This window comes from Mus musculus, chromosome 13, assembly GCF_000001635.26.
Source record: "Mus musculus strain C57BL/6J chromosome 13, GRCm38.p6 C57BL/6J".
Lineage (NCBI taxonomy): Eukaryota > Metazoa > Chordata > Mammalia > Rodentia > Muridae > Mus > Mus musculus.
This window is the reverse complement of record NC_000079.6, coordinates 102,907,093-102,927,241: the sequence shown is the minus strand read 5'-3', so window position 1 is coordinate 102,927,241 and position 20,149 is coordinate 102,907,093. Positions and strand designations below refer to the sequence as shown.

At 42.0% G+C, this 20,149-nt stretch overlaps 1 protein-coding gene and 1 long non-coding RNA gene across 18 annotated transcripts in view; one reads left to right on the top strand and one right to left on the bottom strand.

Moving 5' to 3' along the window:
• Positions 1-19,440, bottom strand: part of Gm30106 — a 48,713-nt gene extending 29,273 nt beyond the window's left edge. The window contains exon 1 of the long non-coding RNA XR_382843.4: positions 13,499-19,440. This is a non-coding gene — a long non-coding RNA (predicted gene, 30106). The remainder of the gene's footprint in view (positions 1-13,498) is intronic.
• The window catches only part of Mast4 (microtubule associated serine/threonine kinase family member 4), a 602,614-nt gene that overhangs the window by 407,858 nt on the left and 174,607 nt on the right, over positions 1-20,149 (top strand). The window lies entirely within an intron of this gene.

The window sequence follows — 20,149 nt, the reverse complement described above, 5'->3', positions numbered from 1 at the left end:
CTAGAACTTATGTTTTTTTCCTTTCCAATACTGTCTATACTTTCTTTCCAGCAAAATCTGCCTGTGCATATGAGTACACTTATGCATCTCAGAGTGTCTTAAATGAGCATGGAATGTTATAGAGTTGTTATATCTCTCATGTCACTGTGTGAGAGAAAATGTTTCTTAAGAGTCATAGCATGTTAAGTAGCATGAGAAAATAAGATACTCTCCTTATGGGCACATTTTGGCTCAGAAATTTGGGGGTTTGTCCATTTTAAAAGGAAAAGGTGCATATATGTTTGCATGAAGTTTATGTGAAAGAAGCAAGAGATCTTTCTCATCTGGAAGGTGATGTGTTTGCCCTTGTGTGATTTTGCGAGAGGGCAATGAGTCGCACTCTCACAGTGAATCTGGTGGGCCTTCCTCCCCACTCCTTGAGTGTCCTGCACCCTGATGGGTCAGGTACAATATGCTTTTCAAATCAGAACCTTCTAGAGAAGCCAGACACTGGGGCAGCTGAAATGGGTCTGGACATGAACTGCTAAAAAAAAAACAATTTCAATAACTCTTAAAACCTAACTCACCTTGTAATATATTCCTTATATAGCAAAACTGTAGTGAAAAATGAGAGTTAGTTCTTTCTTTCTTTCTTTCTTTCTTTCTTTCTTTCTTTCTTTCTTTTTCTTTCTTTCATTTCTTCCTTGTTTGCCACATCATACCTCTAAGAAGTTAATGGTTTAAGGAAAATGCTCAAGCCCAGCAGATCATGTCAAATATTTGGCTTGGTAGGATTAATATTTCACTGCGGAGTGACAGTAGGCGCGCTGTCCTAGTTTTAAGGATGATTATGTAAACTAATGAGCCTCATCCATTACAAAAACTTAGGGAAGCAAAAAGCTATTTATCATGTGGGTTACTTGCCTGTGCTGGGAGGACATTGAAGTTAAGGATTAAGAACTCACAATGAGGTTGCATTTAATTAAGGTTATTCTTTCTGGGACACTGAGGTCCATAATACAGGGCGCTGTGGACATGTTTAATACTGCTTTATTTTTCAAAAACTCAATGCTTTGTTTTTCTTTGCCTTGCTCCCACTGTCTTGACATTGACTTTCATTTAAATTTACCATCCACTCAAGTTATTTCTATTACAACAAATAACAAGAAGCAGTAGGTTGCGGGTGATGTAATTGTCTACCTAGGCCACTAGAGGGAAGTAACTCTAATATTTTCTGGGCAAGGACAAGATATTAAACAGCCCTGACCTTTCTGTCATTGAAGAGCTTGTCCTTTGCCTCGGGGGTCACCTCTGTATTTCTCCTGAGAAGAGTAAGGAGGCGGATGGAGTATAATTAAAGATGTCAGTCTAGGATGTGAAATTGGTAGTCTACCTCTTCCTTCAAGACAACTCCTACTAGGCTCCCCACCCCCACCCCTCCAACTGTGATAAGACACCATGGCCAGGCAACTTACAAAAGAAAGAGTCTATTGAGGCATATGCTTCCAGAGGGCTAGAGTCTGTGACTGTCATAGTGTGGAGCATGGTAACCGGCAGGCAAGCATGGTGCTAAGTAGTAGCTAAGTGCTTACATCATTATTGGAAAATATTAACTAGGAGAAGCAGGAGGGATGCTAGCTTACTGGGGATGGGGAGGGGGTTTGAATCATCAAAGTCCGACCCCCAGGGACTCACCTCCTCCAACAAGGCCACACCTCCTAATCCTTCCCAAACAGTTCTAACAACTGGTGAACACACATTCACATAGAGGAGCCAATAAGGGCCGTTCTTATTCAAACCAACACAGCAACCTATCTTTGCTGGTAATCCTAGAACCCTTTGGTCTGCTAGGTGTCTTGTGACTTCTAGAACATTAAGCCCTATTCTAAATGGTTAATCTCGTAACATAACCTAGTTACAGCCTGTGAGGGAAATACTATTATTCCTAATTTTTAGAACAGGAAAGTTGGATCCTTAGGGTTAAACAACTTCCCCAAAGTCACAGGACTCCTGTGTTCTGCCACTGTCAGTCTGTTGTCGTGAACCCAAGCAGGGGCTTTAGCATCTATGTCCTTCACCATGCTATGATCCAACACCGCCTCGCTTCACACCAGTTCCTCAAGCATAAAGAGACATTAACATCCACAGAAGTGTTACATTTGCAAACAGTTTTCATCTTACATCTTTGCAGACTTCCAAGTATGTGTGAGGACTGCTGAGATGCAAAGCAAAAATATTAAATATAGCATGCTTTGTGAGGAGCAAGAAAACCTTTTTGATGTAGGATGCCAGAGTACTGTGATATGTCCGACAGCACTGTCGAGAGACTGCCAGAGGTTGGAATTGTAGGACCTCCATGTTTTTCAATGGCCCCACGCTGTACCTTCTCTCAGATTATCTGAAGCACTGCTACACTGTCTCTCTGCCTCTGCCTCTCTGCCTCTCTGCCTCTCTGCCTCTCTGCCTCTCTGCCTCTGCCTCTCCTTAGAGCTCTCTGCTCCTTATTGTCCTTGTAGGAAGTCAACTCTCATCTTTCAGACCTAGAAATGTTAGTGAGCATGTGGGAGACCTGCTTATCACTGATCAGTTGGAGGTCTCACTGTTTCAGCCCAGAATGAATGTCAACAATTGGGCAGCCTGTTGTATCTGGCTCAACACAGGTGTCAGAGACTGTGCTATATGGAAATTGACCTCTACCCGTAAGCACACAGCTCTAATCCTGAGAACATCTTGTTTCATATGGTGAAGTGTTGTTTATTTTCCTCACTGGCCTTCTAAAGCCAGTTTCCTTAAAAAAAAAAAAATTCAATTTTTATTGTTTTTCCAGGGACTTCCCAAACATTTTTTATAAATAAATTGACATGATAGATGACTTTGGTTAAGATAAAAGGGATTTCTGGGCTCTATTAAACCTCTATTTTAAATATTTTTCATGCCTTACTTTTTTTTTTTAGGCCTTAACATTTATTTTATTTATTTATTTTTTATTTATTACGTATTTTCCTCAATGACATTTCCAATGCTATCCCAAAAGTCCCCCCATGCCCTCCCCCCCACTTCCCTACCCACCCATTCTCATTTTTTTGGCCCTGGCGTTCCCCTGTACTGGGGCATATAAACTTTGTGTGTCCAATGGGCCTCTCTTTCCAGTGATGGCCGACTAGGCCATCTTTTGATACATATGTAGCTAGAGTCAAGAGCACCGGGGAACTGGTTAGTTCATAATGTTGTTGCACCTACAGGGTTGCAGATCTCTTTAGCTCCTTGGATACTTTCTCTAACTCCTCCATTGGGGGCCCTGTGATCCATCCAATAGCTGACTGTGAGCATCCACTTATGTGTTTGCTAGGCCCCTGCCTAGTCTCACAAGAGACAGCTATATCTGGGTCCTTTCAGCAAAATCTTGCTAGTGTATCATGCCTTACTTTTATCAATTAAAAAAAAAATCTTTGATCAGTGCCAGGATATTTGGAGACTGCATACATGTGAAACTAGGTAAGAATTTTGCCTTTGTAGTTCGATTCTTGCTACAGTCAGCCCTGCTGCAGAGACACAGAAATTAAAACTGAGATTGCCAATTTGCTGATTGTTGACAACGCTCTGGAGGATTCAGTGTGGCCAGAATTAGGATTGTTTCATAAAGTAAAATGTATGGATGGTGGCTAGATTTTTATCCATACTTATTCTCTTTAATCAAAGAAATAAAATATTGACCTCTTTTAAAACAATTGCATAGACCTTTAGAAGCTATCAAGGTTTTGGGTTGTTTTTTTTTTTTTTAATCTGTTTTTCTATTTGTTATGTCGGTTTCACATTTAAATTTCAAGAGCCATATGGCCATTCTATATCACTTCATCTCAGTTGATTATAAATGTGACTGGCCACATTTATTTTATTTCTTAAAAATAACTATTTTGGCTATATATGTGTTTTCTCTGACTGTATTTTAGGTGTACCCTGCACATACGTAGGGATGGTTGTGAGATGCCATGTAGGTGTTAGAAACTGAACCCGGGTCCTCAAGACCAGCAAGTGCTCCTTGCTGGGCTAGCTCTCTGGCTTCCCAACCTGTATCTCTTCTTGAGACTTTCTCAAAAGTTACTGAGCTGGAAATGCAGTCCAGATGTTTTTGAAATCTGATAAATTAACTAGATGTCAATTGGGAAAGATAACATTTTACAAAGCTGGTTCTACCCTGAAGTGTTGATTCTTTGGAAAAAATAAATAAATAAAAATTTTAAAAAGGTTCAGATTTCTTTCAGTGGCAGCAAAATGTAGCTCTGAGAGTCAAGGACTCAGTTTGCCTCCTCACTCAAGTGACTGAGCCCTGGTTGTCCCCGTTATCTGTGGTTTGGGAGAAGAGGATGCTAGCAAGGCCTCAGGACTGACATGGCCTTCTGATGCTTATTGTACAGTTATTACTGCTTGGTTGGGACTGTAGATCTGGTTCAGTGGTTATGAGCCCACTGTGCTCTTGTTGAGGCTCTTGTAGGTTTGGTTTCCAGCATCTATACCAGATAGCTGACAGACAGCCACTGCAGCTCCAGGAGAATTGACTCCTCCTTCTGGCCTCTGAGGGTGTCTTCACTCATTCGCACAAGCCCACAGAAAGAGTCCTGTACGCATGGAATTAAAACTAGTTTTTATAAAAGATTTATTTATTTCATGCATGTGAGTACACTGCAGCTGTCTTCAGACACACCAGAAGAGGGCATTGGATCCCGTTACAGATGGTTATGAGCTAACCATGTGGTTGCTGGGAATTGAACTCAGGACCTCTGGAAGAGAGGTCAGTGCTCTTAACCACTAAGCTATGTCTCCAGCCCTAAAATTATTTTTAAGGAGAAAAAGTTAAAACTGGTCATCCTTTTTCTATTTTCTCTTTGACTTGTACACCCTTTCTATTCATCTTTTCATTGTTTCTAATTTTTTTATATGTTTACTTCCCTTGAGTGTATCACATTGAAAAAAAATTCAGGAATTTATGGCATTGCTTAATTTATACAATGCCACTTTGACTCTTCTCAAAACTGTCCTTAATTGCATATTTATATATGAAGTGATGGGTGCAGCCCATTGGTGACATCCTGATAGCTTGGGATCCAGTCCACTTGGAGTTCCTGTCACTTCTCCCTGAAGCACATCTCAGAGAGTTTCTGATTTGGGGGGTTGGGCCAGGCCTCTGTTACACACAGCTGACCTAGCTCTCTAGTAAAACTAAAAGTAATGAGTAGTGCCCCCTTTTAGGTAGACAGAGCTTTGGTTTGAGTCTGTCCCAAAAAGAGTCCCATGTTGGCCGTATAGTAATAATGCTAAGAGATGCTGGGATCCCTCAGAGACCACCAGAAAAGTGTTACTATGGTCCTCACATTCCTGCATGTGAGAATGCATGGTGGCGAGAGCAAGCCCTGCCTGATTTGGTGTTTCATCTCTTGCACATATTCCTACTGTGATACCTTGAATGATGTCGTGATGTAGTAGAATTATGTCACCAGAACTAAGCAGAAGCTAATGCCATGCTCTGCGGCCTCCAGAACAGTGAGCCAGCCAACTCTCTTTCCTTCATAAAGTGTCTACCCTTGAGTGTTTCATTATAGCAGCAGAACGTGGACTAATACAGTGTTCTGGAGATCCCTGGCAGCTCACCGGAGTAGCTTCAGGCCATTTCTGTGACAGAATTACTGGGTGGATCTTTTGAAGACAGGTATTCTGCAGCAGTGCTCTTAAAGCTACTAGACACTTATTAGTGTAAATCAGTGAAATTATTATTTGCAAATGAACCGAAGGGACTCAGCCAGTAGTGCCTGATGCCATTCAAAGTCGTAAATGATGATGGCCTTGTAATCTGTGGCAAATTAAAGCTTAGCTTTTTGAACAGATGAAGGTTGCCCACACACCTGGAGGGAGCCTGGGCCTGCTTACTTTTCTGTGAGTTTTATTCATCAAGCAATATTATTGGAAAGTAGTTGGAACTGCTTCAAGAAAGATGAGTTGATATTCAGGCTAACTGATGATATCACTTGCTAAACAACAGAAAGCAACCTTTTTTTTTTTCTTTTTGGAAATAGAGTCTAACTATTGTGGCCCTGGCTGTCCTGGAACTTACTAAATAGACCAAGTTTGTGCCTGAAATCCACCTGCCTCTGCCTCTGCCTCTGGAGTGCCACGATTAAAGGCATGTGCCACCATGCCTGGATAGGAAGCAACTTTTTAAAAATGTTTTAAGATGGCCAGGCAGTGGTAGCACACACCTTTAATCCCAGCATTTGGGAGGCAGAGGCAGGCAGATTTCTGAGTTTGAGGCCAGCCTGGTCTACAGAGTGAGTTCCAGGACAGCCAGGGCTACACAGAGAACCCCTATCTCAGAAAAAAAAAAAAAAAAAAAAAAAAAAAAGTTTTAAAATCCATGAAAACCGTATCAAGATTAAAATAATTAAAATTTCAAGTTGTCTATGAATCTCACAGTTCTCTTCCTATGTGCACATGAGATTACTGTTGTAAGTGTGGCATAAGCCTTTTCTATTGGGACTTTTCATGAAACAGCTCACCATGCTGCAGTTTCACTTCACCAGGGCTGTTTGTTTGGGTGACTGCATAGTTAGTAAATAGGTCCTTTACCCTTGATGACGGAGGAAAATTAAGAGAGAACAGTGTCTATATCAGCGATGAGCATCATCTGCGTTCTGCATCTTCGTGCCCTTGCTCCAGAGAAAAAGGCAGGGAGATGGGGTGCAGGTTACCACGACCTCCTGGGAGGCTTGCCTGCAGATTCTGCAGCATCTCTCACTGAATCCTGGCTCTGCAGTCCCCATCACCATCAGAGTATCCTTGGCTCCCAAACTTCCAATTCTAAAGTGTAACCCAGGGTCTGGCTCACCTCTTCAAAGTGATCAACTAAAACATCACTTCTTTATTTTTATTTTTCGAGACAGGGTTTCTCTGTGTAGCCCTGGCTGTCCTGGAACTCACTCTGTAGAGCAGGCTGGCCTCGAACTCAGAAATCCGCCTGCCTCTGCCTCCCAAGGGCTGGGATTAAAGGCGCGCGCCACCGCTGCCCGGCTAAAACATTACGTCATAGTTAAAACTTGAAGTAGAGATGGTTCATTTTAGAATCAGATCTAGATGATACAGGAATGGTCGTTTGCTGGAGGAGACAGTGTGACAGGAGAGGATGCCCACGGCTATGGCCGAGGGCCAGAACACACTCAGATCAGGCAACTGGTTGCTTGCCTTTGCAGTTTCTCTCAAATGGGGTGGAAAGGTTTATGATGGAAACCGACCCATGTGAGCCAGAGGGTCTGGGCTGTGAGGTGGCGGCCAGCAGGTTGTAACCTTGAGCACTGTTGAGGTGGCGCCCAGAATTCTCATCTGTTCTCTTTTGGATGATTGTGTGCGATGATTGTGTTCCCAGCAAGATTGAGTTTCCAACCTTGGAACAAAGGTCACCCTGCCCAAGCTTTTTTATATCCATTCTTTGAGGAGACAAAATCAAACTACATTTCAGCCATTCTTATAGTAGAGGAGAGTTAAAAGCTAACAGAAGCTTGGAATTTATTTTTAAAAATAATCCACTAATATCTACCCACGTGTTACAGAATTAAATTTGTATTAGCATCTTTGTTACTCATTATGAAGACAGTCTATAATGACAGTGCTTAGAAGACAATTATCTAGGGTCTGGAGAGATGGCTCAGTGGTTAAGACCACTTCCTGCTTTTGCAGGGGTCCTGGGTTTGATTCCCTGCACTAGCAAAGTATCTCACACCATCTGTAACTCATGTCCCAGAGGATCCAATGCTCTCTTCTGACTTCCATAGCTACTGCATGCATGTGATGCATGTGCAGACATTCAGACACATTAAAAAAAGTTAAAAGTAGCTCAATGGTTAAGAGCACTGGCTACTCTTTCAAAGGACCCAGGTTTGATTCAATTTATGTAGTGGCTCACGTCATCTGCAGTTCCGGTTCCCGGGTATCAGACACCCTCTTCTGGCCTCCTCAAGCACCAGGGCTGTAAGTACCCACAAAACACATTTTTTTTCTAAGTGTTATTTTAAAAAATAAAATTTTTTTTTAAAAACAAAAGAAAGACAAACCATTCATCCAGTTGACAAAATGCACCATGGGTTTGGAAGTGTCCCTTTATGGCTTGTATGTAACAGATGGAGAAATAGAAAATTAACAGGTGTGTTGTTGTTTTTTTTTTTTTTCCTTTCCCTGAACCTTAGAAAATAGTATGTGAACATCCATTCATCCTGAGTCTCCACCTTGTACTTGAGGCATACAGACGAGCAGAATCTGTCCTTGCACTTGGAGAGCTCAAAGCCTGGTGGGGAATTAGACCTGTAAACACATCATCTTGCTGGAGAAGAATGATTGCTATACAAGAGGCATGCAATGCATAAATTCATCAGGGAGCCTGCAGGAGAGCTACTTATGTGTGCAGGAGAAAGTCAAGCAAACTTTGCTGGAGGGTGACCTTCGAGCTCACGCTTGAAAGATGAACGGAAGTTTCCCAGGCAGAGGGGGGTGGAAATTCTAGAAACAAGGAACAGGATGTGCAAGATGTATGGCAGGGTTTATTGTGTCTGGGGATCCAAAAGTAATGTGGTATTTCTGACAAGTGCACATTTTTATTACTAAAGCCTAAACCACCAAAAAAGACCCACGACCAGGGACAAGGCAAGAAAGATAATGATGGATGTCGTAATAAAATATCATTCAGAATTGGTCTTAATTTTCTGGAGACGTGCCTCCCAAACTGTACAGGAGTCACCTGACATTTTGGTGTGATACAGATCTGAACTTCATTCTCAAAATTCATGAACTGTTTGGTGTAGAGAAGAGCCCTAAATCTGCATTGCTCCCTTAGTCTGGTGTGAGTTAGTGATGGGTATAGAAGGCACCCTGGGAGAAACACAACTGGGGGGACGTAGCAAGCTGTTGAAAGTTGTTTCCTGGGTGAGTGATAGGACCACAGGCAGATGTGGGTGCTGGACAGATTGGAAGTGACAATTTCACAAGTATCAGGGAGCCTGGAGGGGAGGAAGGGTACTGTGTTCATTCAGACATGAAATAATGGCTACCCTCTGGGGAGAGCAAAGAGGTGGGATGGAGCTCTCTGAGTTCAAGGCCAGCCTGGTCTACAGAGTGAGTCTCAAGACAGCTGGAACTACACAGAAAAACCCTGACTCAAAAAAGCCAATCAATCAATTAATGGCTTGTTTTCTTCTCTCTCTCTCTTTCTCTCTCTCTCTCTCTCTCTCTCTCTCTCTCTCTCTCTCTCTCTTTCTCTCTCTCTCTTCCTCCCTCTCTCTCTCTCTCTCTCTCTCTCTCTCTCTCTCTCTCCATTTTATATACAACAAAATGTGTTTGCCCCTCCACCCCCCATTTTCCTGTTACTTTAAGTAGCATTTTCTCTTCAGCTTTCTCAACACAGGGTCACCTGGCTTTTTTACATTTTTTCCTTGATGTATTATTAGCATTCTTTGTAGTTTTGAATATATTTGATCTCCTAAGGGCCACTAATGGGGACAATACTTATTTTACAGTAATTAAATACCCATCCTTCGTCCACTTGCTATCTTATTGGTTGCTTTTAGTGACTCTTGCCATAGCTGTCATTAACTAACAGTCTCTTCAGAAACCATGTTGTGGTCACTGTGGTGCCTCTTATGAGTCTTTTATAGAATCTGGGACAGTTTATCTGCTCAAAGAACATTTATACTCTTGGCACCCAAAATGCATGCTGTCCCTTTCATCAAGGCCTCCGTAATGAAAGCTAGGAAAGTCTGAAGGTAGCAAGTTTACGTGTGCTTAATGACAGCCATTCAGTAGCACCAGTGAGGACCATCAGGTTTGGCTTGTATTCTCCTGGATAATTTTCTTAGTGGCTTTCTTCTGTTCTTAAACAGTGAAAGAAGAAAATATGGAATGTGGGGAAGCAGGCTTAGAATTCAAAACAGTTTGCATAAATGCAGGGCTCTACCACCCTGCAAATAGCCAATGCATATATTCAACATAAAACAAAGCACTGTGCAGATTTATAACCTATTCGGCTTCAAAAATACCCATTTGCCCAGTTGCCTCAGACAGGTAAGGATTTATGCCTGGAAGACGGAGATATTTTTATTTTCTTTCTTTTTTTATATTATAAAATTCCTGGGAATAGGAATATGACTTCTTTTGAAAAGCAGGCTTAGTATTTACTTTCAAGGCTCATAGAGCTTTTACACGTGCATCTTATTTTGTGTGTCAAAAACCATCAATCACATCTTATGAAAATGTCCGAGAGTGTGTGTTCTTTCTTAATTTTGTAAACTCTTCAGAACAGCCTCACTTTCTGATTAGCCTGAACCTTCACAGTCATGAGAACAAAACTGCCAAATGTGTTGATTTTGGAAACTGAATTTTGACTTTTTTTTTTTTCAAGTCAAAGTAACTAACTTAAAAACTGGAGCCACTGAGTTGGTGGTGTGCTCAGTTATCGTATAAGAACTCCTGGGCTTGATCTGGACCTCATGAACCACTGGGTGTGGTGACTTATGCCTGCGATCTTAGCTGTAGGGATGTAGAGGCAGGAGGATGAGAAGCTCAGTGTCACCCTTGGGTATACACACACACACACACACACACACACACACACACAGTCTACATGAAACCAGATAATAATACTCTTTATTAAAACGTAAAAATGTTTAAATAATAAAAGTATTAACCATAATCTCAAACATGTTCACTAAGATGTTTTATCTTTATTTTTGAGAGAACGGTTTAAGCAGTCATAGAGCTTCTGTTTCATATAATTGCAAGGACAAGTCTCATTTTTCCCATGTTGTAAAAACAGTGTGTTTGCTTCCTTTGGCTACTATAGCCACTTATGATGAGCTAAGTAAAGGCTTGGAGCCTTATACATTCACTCTCTTACAGTTTTACTGGTTAGATACCCAATTATCCACTCCCCCCCCCCCCACCAACTGAACTGACCCTGCTAGGACTGAGCTGACCCTGCTAGCTTGGAATCTCTCCCCACATCCAGATCTCTCTAGCTGCATTCTTTGCGTTCTTGGGCTTTGTCCCCATCGTTTTTCTGAGTGCATTAGCATCTGGCATAAGCCTCTGTTGCTATTGTAATAATTGCACCTAAGAGCCATGTGGGTAGCCTGGACCCCTGACTGCAATCACATCCTCTGAATGTTTCTCAACATCTACCATATTCACAGCTTATCTTGGGGTTAGAGACAGCTCTGGAATTTATTATCCAGGCTGCAGTTCTGGTCTATACTTGTTAAGTTCCAGTTTCTGATCAATTCTTTGGGACCAAAAAAATTGCCTTTTTTCTTTTTTTGAACCTTTAGAATCCTGCCTCCCCTGCCACACCCACCCCACTCCTGACACACACACACACACACACACACACACACACACACACACACACACTATTATAAGCAGTTCTGAATTGATTTCCATACCTTAAGATCTTCTTGTGCATTATAGTTCACACATATATTTATTAGACCTAAATATTGTTAATTTTAAAGATGTGAGGAGAAAGACCACGGCACAAATCATCACAGCCAAGTTAATTAAAACAAGCAATTAAAGCAAACTTTTTAATTTATGTACATGGGCTGCCTCCCCCTAAGGAAGCATTGGACATAGGCAAGATAAGGGCTTTTACAGATTGTGGGTAGAGGGTTTCCAAATGGGGAATTTGACAGACCAATAGGTGGGGCTACAGAAGCAGAAAGTAAAAAGTGGATCATTACAGCCTCTTGTGAAACAGAGACATGGTTGCAAGGTGGTCATAACAAGGTAGTCATAATAAAATGGTCATGACAATGGGTGGTCATAACAACCTTTTAAAAACAACATCATGGCTGCCATTTCTCAGGACTATTCAAACAGAACTATTTGTAGTTAAGGTTACAGGTGGAGGCGTAACTCAGTCCTTGAGAAACAAAGTGTAAGGGTCTGTGATTCAATGAAGAATGATACCCCTGACTCAAATAGTATGTAAATGCAAAGGCTTTTATTCTGCAGAAGAAGAGCATGCTGGGGTCCCTCATTACCAAGATAGAGAGACAACCAAGTGAGCTTGCAGGCCTGATTTAAAGCTTGTCAGGGGATTCCAGGGTAGGTGGTGACCTTTGTCTTGCTCCACCTCTGAGGACATTTCATTACCAGGCCATGGGGGCTGGAAACTTGCTGGGGAGGTCTGGAAACTGCTGCTGACCCATTGTCCTTGTCTCAGACCAGGTGGCAGGGCAGCTTCTGAGGCCTGGACTTGCCTGGACTTGCCCAGTTCTTGGCAATGGAGATTTAGGCCTCATTCTCTGCCAATTTGAACCCTGTCATGAAGTTAGCCTAGCCTTCTCAGGAGGTTTAATTATAACCAGGAATGGACCTTGTTTGTCTTTGTTATAAGATGGTATCTTAGTTTGGGTTTTATTGCTGTAAAGAAATTGCATGACCAAGGCAATGGGACAACATTTAATTGGGACTGGCATAAAATTTCAGAGATTCAGTTCATTATCATCATGGCAGGAAGCATGGCAGCATCCAGGCAGACACAGTACTGGAGAAGGAGCCAAGAGTTCTACATCCTGGCAGCCAAGAAAAGACAGTTCTACCCTGGGTAGAGCTTAAAGGTAGAACCATTAAGGTTCTCAAAGCCCACCCCCACAATGACACATTTCCTCCAACAAGGCCACACCTATTCTAACAAGGTCACACCTACTAATGGTGTCACTCCCTGTGTGCCAAGCATTCACACCCATGAGTCTAAGGGGTTTTCAAGCCTAAGAGGGAGGCAGGCTGATTTATCAATAAATGTTGTGTATCCATATACAAATGTGTATTTTCATCTTCCAAATTGCTTCTAGAACATTGGTACAGAGTACTTGTCTCCCTGTGCCCTTGCAGACATTGGATACTATCACTTTTTAATCTTTTCCAATTATGTAAAAATGATATTTGATATTTTTAACCATATTTCTGTGATAGCTATTCATGACTGGCATTCTGCTTATCCCTCCCCCATGAGTTAATATTTCTTCAAAAGCTTCTACTGGCATAAAAATGATGTGACTTAATAGAAACTCATCTGAAGCCTGCTTGAAAACTGCTTGGCTACCTTCCATGTCTTCACTGACATGTTCTCTTGCTTTGTGACAGTGTGAATCAGCTTTAACAATAGAGGAAAAGTCTGCTTATTGCAGAAACGCCATCTCTACCTCTGTCTGCATGTTTCTTTTTGGTACTTTGACCGAAACTCCTTTTAATGGATAATTCCTCTCATTTTAATGGGATAATTCTCTATACCCATGGTTATCTGACCTGGAAAAATACTCAGGAAAAGATGAACTGATAAATTAACCATAATCTTACATTACAGAAAAGGCCTTGGTGTCAGCTCTAAAGGGCTAAATATAACCACACTGACCTGCCTCAACCAAATTGTCACTTTTTATAATTGCACTGTAATTCATTCTCGGGAACTGAATGAGAAATGATGTACCTTGGACCCAGGCTTCTGGATCAAGTAGCACCATGTCCTTGAAGTTAACTCCACACTGAGATGTATTCCTTACTGACTAGGGTTCACTGATGACCAAAGAAGCACTTAGCATCTCATCCATAACTGATCCTACACCTCCACCGGCTCATAATTAAATGCATAGGCATAGGCCCCCTCCTTTGTGACATTTCAGAGTCTGAGGTAATAGATGTTCATAGTGGGTACAGTACACATAAATAATGGAATGGACTTATGGATCTGTGAAGCTCAAATAAGAGCAGGCAGGCAATGCTTTTTAAAACAAGAGTAGTGTCGTCCGTTGTTCAGGGTGTCAGGCTCTGGCAGTCACTGTGCTGCTGTTGCCTCTTTCCCTGTGAGAAAGCTCATCCTCGCTGTCTTCTTACCCTTGCTGAGCCCGACGCTTCCCATTCTTCACCTTCAGTCACCTCTCTGTCTTCCCTTCCTCGTCTCCCTTGTTTTAACATTCAGCTCAGTGATGGTATTAAAGATCTAAAGATGAAAGCGACACAGCCCCGGCCTGCAAGGAGCTCTTCTTGAAGGAGAACTGATCTGAACCAAATCTGGATATTGATAGTGACTGAAGCCTTTTCGGGTGCTGTCTGGGATAGAGCCCAGGAGAGAGATTTACCTAACCGACCGTGGGTGTCAGGCTTACACAAAGACTGCCTAGAGCAAATGGCTGCCGGGTTCCGTCTCGAGGCAGGGAAGGTCTGGTCTCGCTGTGTGTGTGAGCCTTCCTGTGTATGAGAAGAGGTCATTGACCTCAGAGAGTTGCCCTCTGTTCCGTGATTCTTTTGGTCGCCTGTTAGAGGTCTGTGTGATTTCGATTTGCTGATGTATATTCCAGACAGCTGTTTTAAAGTCGAGAAGCCTATCTGTCTTAGTTTTCTATTGCTGTGAAAAGATACTGTCGCCAAGGCAGCTTATAAATGGAAGCAGATGATTTGGGGGCTCAGTGTTCCAGACGGTTAGAGTCTATGACCATCATGGCAAGGAGCATGGCAGCAGGCAGGCAGGCAGGCAAAGTGTGCTGGAACTGTAGTGAGAACTTACATCTGATCCACAAACAAGAGACAGAAGAGGGCTCTTGGAACCTTTAAGCCTGACCCCAGTGACATATCCTCCAGCAAGGCCACACCTCCTAATCCTTCCCACACAATTCTCCCAACTGGGTACCAACGGTTTAAATATAGGAGCCTATGGAAGCCATTCTCGTTCAGATCACACCTCTCAGCTATGGATCGCCCAATAGCCTCCTTCTACCTCCTTTTCTATGTCCTTGCTCTCCTCTGGGGGGCAGAGGATGCTCTATCCATCTCATTTGTGGTCTTTTTCACAGGACCGTCCTCTGATTGACAGAGCAGAGAACTGCAAGGGTTTCCTTCCTAGAAGTGCTTCTCTGCCTGCTCTCCAGGCCTGACCCACCATGCTTATCCATCACACATGTCAAGAGGCTACTTTGAGTAGAAGTCCTCATTCCCCATCTCTGCCCATTCTCTTAGGTTCATGGGTGATACTTACTTTCTCCTATCTTTCTGCTCTTCTGCTTCTCCTAAGATCAGAATGTCTGTGGGACACATTGCATTCTCCTCCCATTTTTTGTCCCATCTCCGTTCTCCCGTCACCATTTAGAACATGTTCTTCACGCCAACCATGAGGATTATATAGCTCTCTGACGGACTATTAGGAAAGAGAAATTGACTCTTTGTCTTACCCAATAATTTTAGAACTCTGCATCTTACTTTATGATACTTCCCCACCCCCACCCCCACCCCCCACCCACCCCCACACACACCTTTTCCTAGGGTGATACAACCTGATTATTGTCTGCTATGGGTTTCTCCATTTAGATGTATCCCTACCAGTTCTTTATTGTTTATCTTTCTTATTTTTCTTTTTAATCATCAAAATCATACATGAGAATAAAGTTTAACCAACTAGGTTGCCTACTCTTCCCTGAAGAAAGAAGATATGGATCTATTACAGACATAAAGTATCTTCGACGATATTTTGAAAAATACCCCCAAAATCTGGTGAATTGTCCATACAATTTTTATTCTTGTTTGTCTTCTCTTTGTAAAAAGAAGTGCAATAGTTCCAGCACAAAAATATGGTATTACATACATATGAGCATAAGAAAGGTAGCTTTGAATTTCTAACAGTGAGTCATCTGCTCAAGTACATTTCTTTTATATATATTTTTTATTAGATATTTTCTTTATTTACATTTCAAATGCTGTCCAGAAGTCCCCCCCCACCCTGCTCCCCTAACCACCCACTCCCACTTCTTGGCCCTGGCGTACCCCTATACTGGGGCATATAAAGTTTGCAAGACCAAAGGGCCTCTCTTCCCAGTGATGGCCGACTAGGCCAACTTCTGCTTCTGTGCAGTAGCTGGATATAAAATTAACTTGTTTATCTTTCTTACAGTTGAGTATTGTAAGCATCCATTTGTTTAATAACATAAGAGAGTTTCTGTCTTCCAACTGTTCATTGTGTTTTTTGTTCTTCCTCCTGTATATAGCATCCTTTCTATTTTCTTTCTACATTTTTTCCTACATTTTATTTTGACCCCTCTTTGGTTCTATTTTTGTAGACTTTCTCATTTAGAAAAGTCAGTGTGCATATCAGACCTTTTTCCTTAAGTTCAGGAAAGAGTTTAGAAGCCGACCTAATGGACTTACAGATGTGAACCACCTTGAGCAATACTCGTTCATTTTTAGGTGCTGAACACAGGGGTAGGAATGAATCAAGAGAGTTTACAGCAGAATTGCCACTAGGCCAGGATCAGGTAGAGTCTTCATGGAAACTCTGCATCCTCCCTGGATGTAGATACACAGACACAGATTCTTAAACAGGGAGTTGAAAGCTACCCAGTCCTAACAACTTGGCCCAGAGAAATTAATCTCTATATAGTACACACAAATCTGTCCATAGATATTAGCTTTTTAATACTATTCTGTTTGGGCATGGGGCATCTGGAGGGAGAGTAAAAGATCTGTAAAAAGGACATTACGAAACATATGAGGGGAATGAGTTGCAAAGGATTAGACCTTCTGTTTTCTACCATTTTTTTTCCAGAGCTACCCTCCCAGTTGGGTGACAAACCTATCTTCCCATCCCACTTGCCTTCCTTGGAGAAGCAGTGACTGATATTGACATATTGATAAATGAATGAGCAGTCTGGATCCCAGACTATATCCACTGTTGTATTGGCTTAGTGGCTGTCCAATAAGTAGAACATCTTGCTGAGTGTCTGTGTGTTGGCCAAGACCAGCTATGTTCTAAGGCCTTCAAAGGCTCAGTTTCTTCTCAGTTCATCAGCTTTATGGCAACTGCAACTCAACTGTGCTTCCTCTCCTCTCTATATAATTATTTTGTCTGTAAGGAAATGTCAGTAATTCTGACAAATTCAATCCCATGTTTACCGACTGCCTTGCCTTCTGAATCATAGGTTACTAAATCAAGTCATACAGGTTAGAAGACAGGTTACACTTGAGTGTCACACCCACTCTTATCATCAGGGAGTGTGGGAATCTATCAAGTACTTGCTCTGTATTAGCTAATATATCGCTAGCTGTGTGTGTACTTTACCTAGTCTTACCTTTTCAGTGTGGGTAAATTCAGATCTTCCCAAACCTTTTCAGGGAAAATAATCCAATATATTTAGTTAAAATTAGTGTTGGGGTCTGGGAGGTGGCAGGCAGCACTTAAGAGCAAGTACCACTCTTTCAGAGGACCAGAATTTGGAGGTAGCACTTAAGAGCGTGTACCACTCTTTCAGAGGACCAGAATTTGGTTCCCAGCACGAATGTTGGGTTACTCATAGTGATCTGTGATTTCAGATCCTGGGTATCCAGAGCCCTCTTCTGGACTCTTTGAGTACCTGCACCCATATATGCACATTCATACTTTTAGATCACATAATTGTAAAAAGTCTTTGACATTAGCTATTAGCATCGGAAGGTTTCAGATATTCCTGAAAATGGAAAGCAGAGGTGGTGAAGAGGGAAAAGTAAAGGGTTGATTATATCAGTGGACCCATTTAAGTTGCTGCCATGCTTATAGGCAATGCCAACTAAATGAACTTTTTAGAAAGATTATGGAGGAGAGTTGGGAAGTAAAGACATCAGGTCTTACTTAAGCCCATTCAGAGCAGAATTCTCGCCCTATGTATATATCTTCACCCTCTGTGTATATGACTAAGCACTCCTCTTGGAAACTTGACTCCCCTTCCCACACCTTTTCCCTCTGTGGCTGCAACCCTAGTCGCATACAGTCTTTCTAATATTCCTGGTCAGCTAGTCAGCTATTTCTTATCCCTCAACTGCTCTCTTCTTTCATGGGGTAGATACCTGAATTCAAGATTTTTCTAGCACAATTTCAAATCCTCTCTCACAACCTTGATTGCTCTTCTATGGCACCCCTCTTCCTCAACAAGCTCAGGAAATCTTTGGTTTGTCTATGGGATGTAGAGAGGGTACTCAAAGGGGAGTTTTCCTTGTGTTTGCCTGTGATATTTCCTGAAGTCATGCTAGGACCTAAGAAATGTTTGTACTGATATCCTTGGTGACAAAGAGTTGTAAGAGAAAGCCTTCAGAATTTAATAACATTGTTGTAAGAATACTGAGAATTTAGGGTTCTGTGAGGGTATTGATGGATGTCTTCATACTGCTCAATCTTGTGTCTCATAAGAGAAAGAGTAGACGCTTAGTGGAAATGACTATTCAGCAAGCATCTTTAAAAATGTCTGTGTAAGTCTGAGCCTATTCAGTTCTGGAAATACAGAATACAGTATAATCTGGCCTTTGCCCTGAGAAACAGTCTCACAGGGAAGGCAGCAGTAAGCAGCCAAGTAAATACCACGTGGCTGCTATCTAGGAAGACCCTCTTTCAGAGCACTGGAGGGTACGGAACATGCTGGACTGCCCTTTCTCTCCAGGATGACATCATTGAGTGAAATGTTCTTTTAGATTCTTCATATTGTCAGCACTGACTCAGTACAGACATTACATGTACTGAGAGGTTTTAGATGGGTCATCTCATTTTCATTTTCATATGCCAACTCCCAGAGGTTGGTTCTGTTATGGACCAATATTATAATTAGGGAAAATAGGCAGAGATTAAATAACTTGCTTAAGGTTAGATTAAGTGTTGAGGCCAGAATCAAAGACAATATGACTCCTTTCTCAGAGGGAGACATGATCTAGAACAGTGACTCCCAACAAGAAGGCATTGGCAGTGTCTGCAGACATTTTTGATTGGCACCTCTGCTATCTAATGGAAAGAGTCTGGGATGTTGCCAAACATTTTCCAAAGTACAAGGAAGCCTGCAAACCAAAGGATGGCCCAGGCTACACAATCACTAGAGAGAAACTCAACGATTGCATGGGTTTCTTTACACTTCTCAGAGTGTACTTTATACCATTGAGAGTGGCCAGACATCTCTGGGTATTCATGAGGATCTTACAATCTGGGATCTTTTGAGATTCCAGAGACCAGTGATGTTCAAGCCTCCTAGACATGGGGCTAGAGAGATGGCTCAGCAGTCTAGAACACTTGTAGACTGAGTTCCCAGCACTCACATTTAGTGGTTCACAACTGTGTGTAATCTCAGTTTCAGGAGACAGGATGACTTCCTTGGGCCACTAGGGGGTACCTGTAAGCACACGGAGCACATGGTGGTGCACTTTAATCCAGGCAGAGGCAGGCGGATTTCTGAGTTCAAGGCCAGCCTGGTCTACAGTGTGAGTTCTAGGACAGCCAAGGCTACACAGAGAAACCCTGTCTCAAAAAAAAAAAAAAAAAAAAAAAAAAACAAAAAACAACAACAGCAACAAATAAAAAATAAAATAAAGAACATTAAAATTTTCTAACAAAAATTTTATAAGACAGAATGTGTGCGTGTGGACTCTGCATACTCCCACATGTGGCAAACCATCTCTACGTACTCTTCGATATAAAATAAAACCTGTATCCTGAGGCAATGGATGCTATAACATATTGTTTGGGGAACAAGAAAAGAGCCCACCCATCCATGTTCACTAGTCACACAATTTTATTTGCCGGGTTTGTTGTTGTTACTGTTATTTCTTTGGTTTTGTATTCTTGAACCAGGGTCTTGCTATGTAGAGCGGATGGCCCTAGAACCCAGGCAGTGGCTCGTCTCTGCTTTCTCTGAGTGCTGAGCATACATGCGTGCACCACCATACCTGACTTTATATGTTTTTAGTCTTAGTATGCTTGAAGCTGTCAAGGCAGAGGTGGCTGTGCCTCAAAACATTAAAACGCCAAAAGCCGGTGAGGGATGACTATTTGAGAAGGCAGAGGCAGCCAACCGAAGCTTTTAGGATCTTGGTAAATGTTGGGGTGTTGTTCTTGCCACTTATTGCTCAAAGCCTCAGTCTCCCCTATGTAAGATTGGGTGGGCTCTATGATTTTCTTTTATCTCTATGAGTCTCAAAGATCTGAAGAGACTCTAGAAGAAAATGGGATTGCATGTATGAGTGCCTTGTCTGAGGAATATCATCAAACCCTTTTGGAGTCTTTGGGTGAGAAACTATTTCTGTGGACCATAAGACTGAATAATATACGATATAATATTAAATTAGAAGTAACTGACTTAAATTC